This window comes from Oncorhynchus masou, chromosome 15 (genome assembly GCF_036934945.1).
Source record: "Oncorhynchus masou masou isolate Uvic2021 chromosome 15, UVic_Omas_1.1, whole genome shotgun sequence".
NCBI classification, from domain to species: domain Eukaryota; kingdom Metazoa; phylum Chordata; class Actinopteri; order Salmoniformes; family Salmonidae; genus Oncorhynchus; species Oncorhynchus masou.
Window position 1 is genome coordinate 27219858 of NC_088226.1, and position 13427 is coordinate 27233284.

Consider the following 13427-nt stretch of genomic DNA (forward strand, 5'->3'; position numbering starts at 1 on the left):
GATACAAACCTTATCAAAACATATAGGCCAACTATGATTTGAAAAAGTCACAAAAAAAGGCATGCACGCTTTCTTGCCTTCACAAGTGATAAAATTAAATTAAGAATAGTCTGATAGGTGACAATATTATTACTTGTGAATGATGTATTATCACTTGTGAATGATACATCATTCACAAGTGATAATATTGTCACCTATCAGCCTATTCTTAATTTAATCTTGTCTTTACATAGACTAAATAATATATGAATATATGAATGAACCAATTTCATGCACCTATCTCTGCACAGGGCCAGGGGGGGGGGGGGGTGGAACCTATGTACTTAAATAGCAAATGGAGGATGCTTTTTCAGTGGTTCATTTTCATGCCAGCCAGTCAGGTATGAAGATACGTTCTGAGCAAATAATGTAAGAAACACGGGGCCTACGCCATCTCTATGGAAACAGGACCAGAGTTACATACAATAACCTGCTATACTTAGTCACATTCACATATTTCACTCTACTAGTAGTCTAGAGTCACAGATGGCTTCTGCCATCGCTATGGAAACAGGACCAGAGTCACATACAATCATCTATTAAACAGGAAATTACAGTTAGAACTACAGTACCATCACTATAGAAACAGGACCGTACAGTTGCATAAAATAGTCTACTGATGGATTACTTCAGGGCTCTCCAATCCTGTTCCTGGAGATCTACTGTCCTCTAGGTTTTCACTCCAACACTAATCTAGCGCACCTGATTCTAATAATTAGCTGGTTGATAGGTTGAATCAGGTTAATTACAACAGGGGTTGGAGCAAAAACCTACAGGAGGGAAGCTTGCCAGGAACAAGGTAGGAGAGCCCTGGTCTACATCTTCAAGTTCAAGGCAGATAATGTTTTTAGAAAGCAAGATTCCCCATTATAGTCAATGGGAGTATGGCGGTCTTAGTGGTCAATATTTGTGGATATACATATATATTATATATTTCTTGAATTCAACCATTATTGGATTCACACTTAGATGTGTGAACAGCCGTCCCACAATAACCACAATCTGTAAGGCGCAAATAGCTAAATGAGAGCAGCACTGTGATTTACATGGACTGTTGCCTACAAAAGCCTATTCCTGCTCTTTTCCCACGATCCATCAAACACGTTTGGTGTGTTTCATAGTGGTCTCTGATTTATGGTCAGACTCGCCCAGGTGGAACAAACTTACATTTGCGCCTTTTTTCAATAATGAATTGGATGGCATTGAAAAAACAGAAGTGTTTCGCAAACATCCTTTTTGAAATGAAAAAGTAATCTAGTTTTTCAAAAGTATCTGTAATCTGATTACAATGTTTTTGCTGGTAATGGATTACAGTTGCCGTTTTTTTTTGTAACGGTAATCCGCTACAAAAAGTAATCCGGTGCTCCCCAACCGTGGTTCTGCGTCCGTAGAACGAATGGTGGGTTCATTCAATATCGTACATCCATCGCTCGCAACACACAAAAGCCAACAAAAGCACAGCTACTGGTGCAGGAATTAAATGTGTGTATCCAAGCACACTGGAAACCACACACAAAAGAAAACCAACACGGATAGCAACAATTTTTATATAAATACCTGTTTAATCCTGAAATGTCTTGTCGTAAAAGCACACCAAATAAGAAGTTATTCAAACACCGAATCTCTTTTTTTCCTTCAACCACTCCTGTCACTTCCAGTGAAAACCCACTGGAGTAGGTGGGCAGTGGCGCCAGAGAGCCACATACATGGATGACTTAACTCTCACAACCCTGCCTGTTTTTTTTGTCACATGGCACGCGGTAAACACCCTTTGCGAGTGTATTTACACCCTTTGCGAGTCAATACAGTAAATTATCAATCAATTTACACATCCAAAAAACAGACCCGGGAGCTGGCGTGTTGCTACACGGTATAGTCTACATTTGGCAATATTATATATATATATATATAATATATATATTTATTTTTAAATATTATTTTTGCTAAAGAAGAAATTATTCTGTTCAACCATAACAAAACGCAGATGATGTTTGATCACAATTTATGGTCAGTAATCCTAATTAATAGAAGAGTAGGAATTGAAGCACTGTTTCTTTACTTCTGATGTAGTTTATTGTTCTTTATTTATCACAGGCAATAATAATCATAATAGTGCACTTTCATTTTTTTTTTTAAATATAATACAGACATTTCTTATATAATCATCCTCATCATTCTCCCCCCCCCACATTACTGTTTTAAATATTAACGAATTGTTTTGTTCTACTGTGTATGAAGGGGGGATTACAATTTTACAATCTTGGAATGATCAATAATGATGACAATAATCATATTGTGAGTACAGTGTGAATAAAGATTCAAGATATGGTTTCATACTTACTGTATACAATGGAGAGGGGTGTGATTATATAAGGACGGGGTTGGGTTGAGGTATTTTCATCTGGATGAGAGGGTGGGGGGGTTTAAGAAGAGATAATGAGGGTGTAGGAAGGGGGCAAGGAGGGAGTTGGGGTGGTCGCTGTAAGATTCACCCACAATGGGGTTGAAACATCTCCCCTCATCCCATTGTTTACTTTGAACGGTTATTTACACAGAATGTCTAAGGGTTTCGCTCTAGTTGTGTCTCCAGCCAGCATTTCCCCTAGTTTTTGTTTTCAGGCGAGGCAAGGCGGGGTGTCAAAGCTCTCAGTAACAGCAAAGTCCAGGCCCTCTGGCCTCAACAACGCCAATTGAAACCAATAGAAGCCAAACTCTTTTAAACGTGAAGCAACAGAGCTGGGCAGGGAGGCCTACCCCACCTATACAAAAGGTAAGGGTAACACGGTCTCCCACACGGTCTCTCTGTTTTTTAGCACAGGGTAATGGAAAATTAAAGACTGTGGGGTCGTGGGTCTTGTGTCACATCTATCTCCCATTCAAATGACCCTGACCTCTGACCTAGAATGTGGCGGGGGGGAGGATGAGGGCTCTGAGAGGTCGTGCACACACAATCTCACAGACACCGGGGACACACACTGACAGGTCGAGCAAATATAACAGACATGTACCTCCCTCCGTACGCATCATCTTAAGGCGCTCAAACGAATTCCTGGCGATGCAAACTCTTACTACTACTATTCTGTGCAGGACGGTGCTGGATCCACCTATATTAATGCAGTAAAAAAAACATTCACTGTCATCATCACCTACGGGGCCACATTGCTTTCGAGTAGTGTCATGCAGCATTTCATTGGCGACTAGCTCGGCTAGCCTGGTTACACATTCACAATAGTTCCTGGAACCGTGCTGGAAAGGACTATGTGAAAGGAAAATATCCAAGACAGCACAGTACAGTTCGTCACGATAGTAGGAACATGGGTACATGATTCCTGCCAAAAGGCCTTGAGTGAAGGGTGTGAGCTACAATGAGAGGTGAGCTACTAAAGTCAACAATAAATAATCATGTTCTTTGCTGTGGGGAAGGGGAGCGAGACGAGCCCTAGGCAAGGAAATCGAGGAAGACTGCCTCCCACTCTTTTCGTATTTCATGGTAAATGGCCAATTCACACCAATTAAGTATACAGTACAGCCGTTATAGACAGAGTATTATAAATAAAGAGTTACAATAACCTACGGTTCTAAGTCTCCTGGCTACAGAATCACCCTGTTTGCTGTACAAGCAGTTGTTTCCTACGGTAGCAGTGTGTTGACTCCGACTGATATGAAGTGTGATGATGGTTGATGGGGACGTGGTATAATTTGCAGCGGTGATTCTTAGTCACTGTGCTGTGGTCACAGCCAAGGAATGGTGAGGCCGGGTGAGACTGATAATAGGTGCTTAATGGTAGTGGCATGAAACAACAAGGTGACGACGAGGGACTAGGGAGGGACTAGGGGAGTGACTAGAACGCTCTGTGCAAGGGGAAGGGGTATGAGGGGGTCGTAATGAAGGGTTTGGGGGGGCATGGCAGTGGCCAAGGGCGAAGGGATAGTAGGGGGAAACCACTTTATTTGTTTAGTGTCTTAGGACAGTGCATTCCAATTTTAAGGTCAAATTTATAATAGTTTTTTTTCTCTGAAAGAACAGGAGGGTCCGTGTGTATGTGAATACTGCTTGTGTTCTGCACGTGGTGTTGGGCCCTCAGTCAGTGTTTTTATGTGGTGTGTCCATATCTTTGTACGCTTAAGTAACAACATTCTAGCAGAATATGACAGAGAAGGAATTAGAGATTACTATCCCCACCCTTTCCTGCTCTCTGCTTTTTCAAGTGTCTCTATGAGATAATTTTTTATTTACTTTATGGAAGATTTTCATATTTTTTGCCATCCCAGAAATTCCCAAAGCATCAAATCTATCCTTGGTTCATTTCTTAAAAGTAGTTTTGTTTTGTTGCTTTAAATGGGAAATCTTCATTATACCAAACAAAGACAAATCAACAATAAAGACATCAAAAAGAGCTGGAAGAAATTTTGCAGCATTGGTTTCTAAAACAGTGAGGAATGAATGGACAAGAGGTTGTTTTCAGACTCGCTCTGGAAAAGAGGGTTCAATCTGGTTTCAACTACAGCAGCCATTTGTCAGTTTCAATGCTGTTCCAATATTCCAACAGAACTTCCCCCTCTACTTTTGTCAGCATCTTCCCTTTCCACTTTTGCAATATATAAATCAACAAATAAATACATAAATAAATATTAAATAAATCAATGACATAAAATGAAATAAATAAATATTGTCACAATAGTGTTTGTTTTTGACATTCACTTGGTTAGCGCTATCTCCATTTTGTTGGCGGCAAACATCAAACTCATTTGTGCTCAAATCACATAAACAAAAGGTGAAAGGAAACAAAAAACTAAATGGATTTCATTATTTTTGTGTGGTCTGTTCCTTTCCTCTCCTGGGAATGAGTGTGCAGAGGTTTCAATGTTTTTCTCCCTGTCATCCTTAAGTCAAAGTCTCTTTTTGTTTCTTGAAATGAGCTTTTCCACCTCCTCACCACCCTCTGCCCTCTTAACAGAACAAGTCAGTTTAGGTGTATTGGGCCTTTTCAAAAGCCGCATCATTCAGTGCCCCATGTCGGCCATATTGTGAATGTAAGGGAGGGAGGAGGAAGGGTTGGTTGTTTTCTGTAGAAAACAATAATGTATGTGGAGTGCTTGGTTCAGTCCTCCTGGAATAAACAACCGATGAAGGTAACTTCCTGTGAACTGTGATCTTCTTCATCTTCCATTGGACTGAAGTGAACAGAGCTCATCATTCAGAGGATCTGCTGAGGGTTCCATTCATAGTATTACTCTAATGATTCTAGTTATATCGTTCCATTATCTGTTTGAAATCTCTACATATTCCAGATGTCAGTTGTAGTGGGGGCGTTGAGACTTTCTTCCATGCCTCGTCTGTTATTTTCCTTCAACTTGGGTGATATCTGTAGAGATATCTGTTGCTTAATCCTCATTTAAAGGCAAGATGGTTTTCATAAGTTTGTTTCAATTGCATTTTAGGAATCATACAATTGTGGTGTATGTTATAAAGAAAAACAGATATTTGTCTTTATTTTGTTCAAATAGCTGTATTGACATCTTTGGAGCTACTTGGATGCAAAGATGCATTTGGACGCTTCATTCTGATTTTGATGCAGTCTTCCTCATCATTATCTTAAATTCTACCATGTTTCTGTTCTCGTAACTTATCGTTAATGAGAATCCAGTGAAAGGACCCAACCTGTCTGTTTCCTTGATATCCACTGAATTGACTTGACCCGTAAAATTTCACTCTCAGTTCCAAAAAGCGATGTTAGGTAAAACTTAAAAGTGGATCCACGTCAACTGGGAAACACTGTTATAAATGTTGATATTATTTCGGAATTTTCACAATGGTTTTCATCTTATTGGTTGTAGACTTAAAAAAAAATAATCCATTTAGCTTTTAACCATTCAGAGCTTGCCATTCCCCATATAAGTCTGTCCGCTTATTTTACTGGCTACATATTGTTGTTGACAGTTGCATGATGTGTTGTACTTCAAACGTACAATTAGACTTTTCTCTGATCTTGTCTTCTGTTCTGAAGCTAATCTGAGTGACACTGCGTTTTACTCTCATCCGCTATTTTCTTTCTTCCATCTTGGTGGCCAACTATCTTGTTGGGCCCGTTTCAGGTTGAAGCAGTGGTTTGTGATGATGATTGCTGGGTCAAGTGGTTTGGTAGATGTGACGGTGGTAGTGGTGATAGTGGTAGTCTGAGGGGGTTTGTCTGTGTTGTTCTCTAGGGTCATCTCTCTCTATCTGCCCTATCCTGTTGTCTGTTTCCAGGATGTTCCCTCAGGGCTGGGACTGTGTCCCGTTGGAGGAAAGGAGTCTGGTCTTGTCTTTGCCCGAGCTCCTCCTCTGAAGCACGCTCCCACTGCCCCCTATCCCTGCGTCACCACGCTCACACCTCTCGCCCCGGTCCCCGCCTCCTTCCGAACGTCGGGAGTTTTGCCGGGTCGGGGTGCTGGACGGACGCGAGGTCAGCTGCCCATTCTTCTCATCTGGGGAGAAAAATATAAAAAGACATGAGTTTGATGAAGACAGAGGTATAAACAGTGTGTGTGTGCGTGAGAGGACCCACCAGCCAGTGCCTGCACAGATGGCTGATCGTGAGTACTAAGTAGCTGGGCTTGAATCGTTTCCACCACTCTCTTGAACCTGCGACTTGGACCTAAGGAGAAAGACAAACACTCAGTCAAGACTGCCCCGCATCAATATTTTAGATTAATTACCTACATGTATAATGAGTTCTGTTAACTGTCTTGACAGTTTTGTGGTATGTGTTGGGGATATATTATAGGATCAAATCATGCCAAACATTAGTTACCAAACACTGATTACACATTTTTGCCAATAAATGTATCAGACTAAATTAAACTGTAACTTCAAGCAAATCATACCTTCCGCTTAAGTCAAATTCTCACTTGAAAATCATACTCCCATTGAAATCAAATGCATAACGAAGTGACAATACGTCTTAAGTGAAAGTTAGGATTTGCCCCTTGGTTGGTTGCAAGAACACTTAAAAAGGTCTTACTGTAACACAAACAGGTTTGGGAACCACTACCTGATATGAGGGTGAAAGTCACACTGTAGATGCCATTTTCCCTCTTTCCTTCTCTCTCGGCTCGTTCCTTTTCTCTGTCCCTCTCTCCCTCAGAGAAGGCAATGTCCACCTGGAACTTAACAGGCTTCTGGAAGACGGAGGGGCCACCAGAGGACTTATACTCTGCTCTGAAGCTGGTCTGGGAGACAACGCTGTGACTCAGGGACGGGATCTGGACAGATGTAATGTAACAACACATCATTGGAAACAAAGGTGGAAACAGCTTTACAAGCTTTCCATCTATGTTTATGTGTTCATGTTTTATGAATGTGGTTGTGTATCTTTGTATCATGGCTGTAAAGGCCTTTCACTGAAACCGAGTAGGGGAAGGTACAGAGGAGAGGAGAGAGTTGTCAGAGAGAGACAGAGAGGAAGAATGAGTGAGAATAGACAGAGATACTCACAGACAAGAAGGCATGGACTATATCAGCTTTGATGGAACTAAGCGGTTTGTCTCTAATGACAACAAATATCTGTTCCTCCTTTTCCAGGCTGATGAAGTTCCCAAACCACGACTTCTTGGCCAGCCTGCCAGTCAGAAGCAACAGTCATATAGTATTTTTTTTAAGAATCTACATTTCAAACGTTAAACAGAGGTGCTTTTATAAGCATTTATAATGGCTTATTCAAGGAAGTTGATTTAAAGTCTTACCTAAACATGCAGCATAGAAATGTGCTACAGGCTAGCAGATAGCATTTTACATGACAGGCAGGACAGTCATTCTGATGGATATAGATAGACCAACTGTGTATGTCTAGGATTATCTACTTACTCTGGGCTTGATTCTGGAGTTAGACTGGACATGTCCTCCGGTGTTGGAACTACAGGAGAGCAAAAGGAGAGAGATGGAGAGAGAAAGGAGAGATGGGGGAGTTATATATAGAGGAAAGATAGAAAAATAAGGAGAAAGAGAGAGGGTGGGGAGGGAGAAAGTAGAGTGGAGTGGAGAGGGGGAAGTAAAAATTTGATGACACCACTTGATGAGGTTCAGTTTCATTGATTTAATTACCAATCTGTCTAATTAATTTGAGCACCGTATAGTACACTACGGTCTTTCTGCAATGGTAGCAGAGACTGTGGCTACTTTGAGAACAGAATATGCACATACTGGTAATAATGTTTACATACTGTTTTACACAATTCATATGTATTTACTGTCATGGCCTATCCTATATACTGTGCTTTCAGAAAGTATTCACACCCCTTGACTTTTTCCACATTTTGTTGTATTACAGCTTGAATTTAAAATAAATTAAATATATATATTTTTTACTGGCCTACATACGACACCCCGTAGTGTCAAAGTGAAATTATTAATACAAAATTAAAAGCTGAAATGTCTTGACTCAAGTAATCAACCCCTTCATTTTGGCAAGCCTAAATTGTCACACACTGATGTTTCACTTGTCTTTGTGATTGTTTCCACCCCCCTCCAGGTGTCGCCCATCTTCCCCATTATCCACTGTGTATTTATAACTGTGTTCTGTTTGTCTGTTGCCAGTTCGTCTTGTTTGTCAAGTTAACCAGTGCGATTGTTCTTAGCTCCTGTTTTTCCCAGTCTCTTTTTCTCGCCACCCTGGTTTTGACCCTTGCCTGTCCTGACTCTGAGCCCGCCTGCCTGACCACTCTGCCTGCCGACCTGTACCTTTGCCCCACCTCTGGTTTACTGACCCCTGCCAGCCTTGACCTGTCTACTGCCTGCCCCTGTTGGATTATTACACCATTGTTAATTCGACAATGTCTGCATCTGGGTCTCACTTTCTAACCTGATATAAATAAGTTCAGGAGTAAAAATGTGCTTAACTCACATAATAAGTTGCATGGACTCACTGTGTGCAACAATAGTGTTTATAACATGATTTTTGAATGACTACCTCATCTCTGTACCCGACACATACAGATAATTGTAAGGATAATTGTATTCATTATACCACGCTCCAGCCCACCACTAGACATTTTTCAGAGGACCTGAGATCCATGCTGGACCACCCCGCCTTCTATCTACGACCAATCTACCGATGCACAGCTCAGAGGAAATATTTATTGCATTTTCCTTTTTCAAATGGGCAGGTATTTAGAATGCATAAGATATTGTATTTACGATAGCATAGCTGCCTACGGCCTGACACAAAACCTTTTTGCTCCTCAGTCTTCCCACTCTTTCACTCAAACCCAACACCCTTTCTTTGTGTAACCAGCTGTCATACCTGTTCCGTCTGTTTTCCTTTATGACATAATTTGTAATCAACGTATGATCCATTCTGTGTAGATGTAATTCTGTGTGATTATTTAGGTATTAAGTGAATAAATAATTAAACCAAATTTTGTATCGCTGATTCAACTTGTTAGCCAGGGTTCGTGAAGTTAACCAAAAATGTACAACTTTCAGATGAGACTAAATAAGGTGACGCTTAAATATTGACTGCTATTGACGTAAAAGATTACCAGGTCTTTAAGAGTTTATTCAGAAGATAACAGCTCTATAAACATTCTTTCGTGGTTCCCTGACTTTCTAGTTAATTACATTTACATGATTAGCTTAATCAGGTAATATTTATTACAGAGAAATGATTTTATAGAATAGCATGTCATATCACTTAATCCGGCATAGCCAGAAACACGACACGTTACAAGTTGATATAGATACAACTCTGTCCTTATCGAATTCCGAGGCGCATATTGAAGATGTTAGAAGAACACATTTCGTATTCATCAGCCAATAAGATGAGTCGGCCTAATGAACAGCATAAGCACTAGCATATATCAATCTACTGTCCCCCATAGTATATAAGTTGACCTATTCTATGGGTCAACTTGACCTTCTGTGCGAGAAACGTTTTTTTGATTATGCATGCAATGCTTTAATATAAAGGTGAATTTTTATGGTGAAAATTATCTTCCAAACTTGAAACTCACGCAGCACCTATATATGCCAGTTAGGCTCTACACCGGTTGTAAAGCGGATTAATGTGCTTCATTTTAAGAAGTTATTTGTCCACTTTAGTTGTGATACAAACCTTATCAAAACATATAGGCCAACTATGATTTGAAAAAGTCACAAAAAAAGGCATGCACGCTTTCTTGCCTTCACAAGTGATAAAATTAAATTAAGAATAGTCTGATAGGTGACAATATTATTACTTGTGAATGATGTATTATCACTTGTGAATGATACATCATTCACAAGTGATAATATTGTCACCTATCAGCCTATTCTTAATTTAATCTTGTCTTTACATAGACTAAATAATATATGAATATATGAATGAACCAATTTCATGCACCTATCTCTGCACAGGGCCAGGGGGGTGGAACCTATGTACTTAAATAGCAAATGGAGGATGCTTTTTCAGTGGTTCATTTTCATGCCAGCCAGTCAGGCTACACTCCTGTTGTAATGTGGTTGTTAGGTAATAATGCAAGATACGTTCTGAGCAAATAATGTAAGAAACACGGGGCCTACGCCATCTCTATGGAAACAGGACCAGAGTTACATACAATAACCTGCTATACTTAGTCACATTCACATATTTCACTCTACTAGTAGTCTAGAGTCACAGATGGCTTCTGCCATCGCTATGGAAACAGGACCAGAGTCACATACAATCATCTATTAAACAGGAAATTACAGTTAGAACTACAGTACCATCACTATAGAAACAGGACCGTACAGTTGCATAAAATAGTCTACTGATGGATTACTTCAGGGCTCTCCAATCCTGTTCCTGGAGATCTACTGTCCTCTAGGTTTTCACTCCAACACTAATCTAGCGCACCTGATTCTAATAATTAGCTGGTTGATAGGTTGAATCAGGTTAATTACAACAGGGGTTGGAGCAAAAACCTACAGGAGGGAAGCTTGCCAGGAACAAGGTAGGAGAGCCCTGGTCTACATCTTCAAGTTCAAGGCAGATAATGTTTTTAGAAAGCAAGATTCCCCATTATAGTCAATGGGAGTATGGCGGTCTTAGTGGTCAATATTTGTGGATATACATATATATTTCTTGAATTCAACCATTATTGGATTCACACTTAGATGTGTGAACAGCCGTCCCACAATAACCACAATCTGTAAGGCGCAAATAGCTAAATGAGAGCAGCACTGTGATTTACATGGACTGTTGCCTACAAAAGCCTATTCCTGCTCTTTTCCCACGATCCATCAAACACGTTTGGTGTGTTTCATAGTGGTCTCTGATTTGTGGTCAGACTCGCCCAGGTGGAACAAACTTACATTTGCACCTTTTTTCAATAATGAATTGGATGGCATTGAAAAAACAGAAGTGTTTCGCAAACATCCTTTTTGAAATGAAAAAGTAATCTAGTTTTTCAAAAGTATCTGTAATCTGATTACAATGTTTTTGCTGGTAATGGATTACAGTTGCCGTTTTTTTTTGTAACGGTAATCCGCTACAAAAAGTAATCCGGTGCTCCTCAACCGTGGTTCTGCGTCCCTAGAACGAATGGTGGGTTCATTCAATATCGTACATCCATCGCTCGCAACACACAAAAGCCAACAAAAGCACAGCTACTGGTGCAGGAATTAAATGTGTGTATCCAAGCACACTGGAAACCACACACAAAAGAAAACCAACACGGATAGCAACAATTTTTATATAAATACCTGTTTAATCCTGAAATGTCTTGTCGTAAAAGCACACCAAATAAGAAGTTATTCAAACACCGAATCTCTTTTTTTCCTTCAACCACTCCTGTCACTTCCAGTGAAAACCCACTGGAGTAGGTGGGCAGTGGCGCCAGAGAGCCACATACATGGATGACTTAACTCTCACAACCCTGCCTGTTTTTTTTGTCACATGGCACGCGGTAAACACCCTTTGCGAGTGTATTTACACCCTTTGCGAGTCAATACAGTAAATGATCAATCAATTTACACATCCAAAAAACAGACCCGGGAGCTGGCGTGTTGCTACACGGTATAGTCTACATTTGGCAATATTATATATATATATATAATATATATATTTATTTTTAAATATTATTTTTGCTAAAGAAGAAATTATTCTGTTCAACCATAACAAAACGCAGATGATGTTTGATCACAATTTATGGTCAGTAATCCTAATTAATAGAAGAGTAGGAATTGAAGCACTGTTTCTTTACTTCTGATGTAGTTTATTGTTCTTTATTTATCACAGGCAATAATAATCATAATAGTGCACTTTCATTTTTTTTTTTTAATATAATACAGACATTTCTTATATAATCATCCTCATCTTTCTCCCCCCCCCACATTACTGTTTTAAATATTAACGAATTGTTTTGTTCTACTGTGTATGAAGGGGGGGGGATTACAATTTTACAATCTTGGAATGATCAATAATGAAGTAATACTACAAAAAGGGGAAAATCCAATATGACACATTACTGAGCACCACTCCATATTTTCAAGCATAGTGGTGGCTGCATCATGTTATGGGTATACTTAAGGACTGGAGAGTTTTTCAGCATAAAAAAAAATAAACGGAATGGCGCTAAGCACAGGTGAAAACCTAGATCAGTCTGCTTTTCACCAGACACTGGGAGATGAATTCACCTTTCAGAAGGACAATAACATAAAACTCAAGGTCAAATCTAAACTGGAGAGGCTTACCAAAAAGACCGTGAATGTTCTTGAGTGGGCGAGTTACAGTTTTGACTTAAATCTGCTTGAAAATCTATGGCAAGACTTGAAAATGGTAGTCCAGCAATGATGAACAATTAATTGGACAGAGCTCGAAGAATTTAGAAAATAATGATAGGCAAATGTTGTACAATCCAGGTGTGCAAATCAATTTAGAGACTTTACCCAGAAGGACTCAGAATCACCTTTGGCAGTGATTACAACACTCATGGGTGTGAATAATTCTTTTAAATTGAATAAAATGTCTAAAACACTTTTTCACTTGGTCAATATGTGTTATTATTGGTAGATGGGTGCGCAAATAAATATATTTAATCAATTTTGAATTCAGGCTGTAACAACAAAATGTGGAATGAGTCCAGGGATATGAATACTTTCTGAAGACACTAACCACTATATACTGTCCATACACACCATTATACATTATACACATTATACACTATTTATATTCATTGCTCGTTCTGAAATCTCATTTAATTTTTTTATTTTGGGGATTTGTGTGTATTGTTAGGTTTACTGCACTGTAACTAATTCATTTGATTGAAAATATGAATCACAATGCATATAATTGTTTATATCATATACTTTCGATATCCAAACATCAAGGTTTGGCCCAAATCTGTTTTGACTCCAAATGAAATAAAATACATTGAATTGCCAAATTCCTGAA

The 13427-nt window shown here is 39.5% G+C and overlaps 1 pseudogene; it reads right to left on the reverse strand.

The window, feature by feature from the left end:
* Positions 1 to 2051: 2051 nt before the first annotated feature.
* The window catches only part of LOC135556063 (serine/threonine-protein kinase BRSK1-like), a 29993-nt pseudogene continuing 18617 nt past the window's right edge, over positions 2052 to 13427 (reverse strand).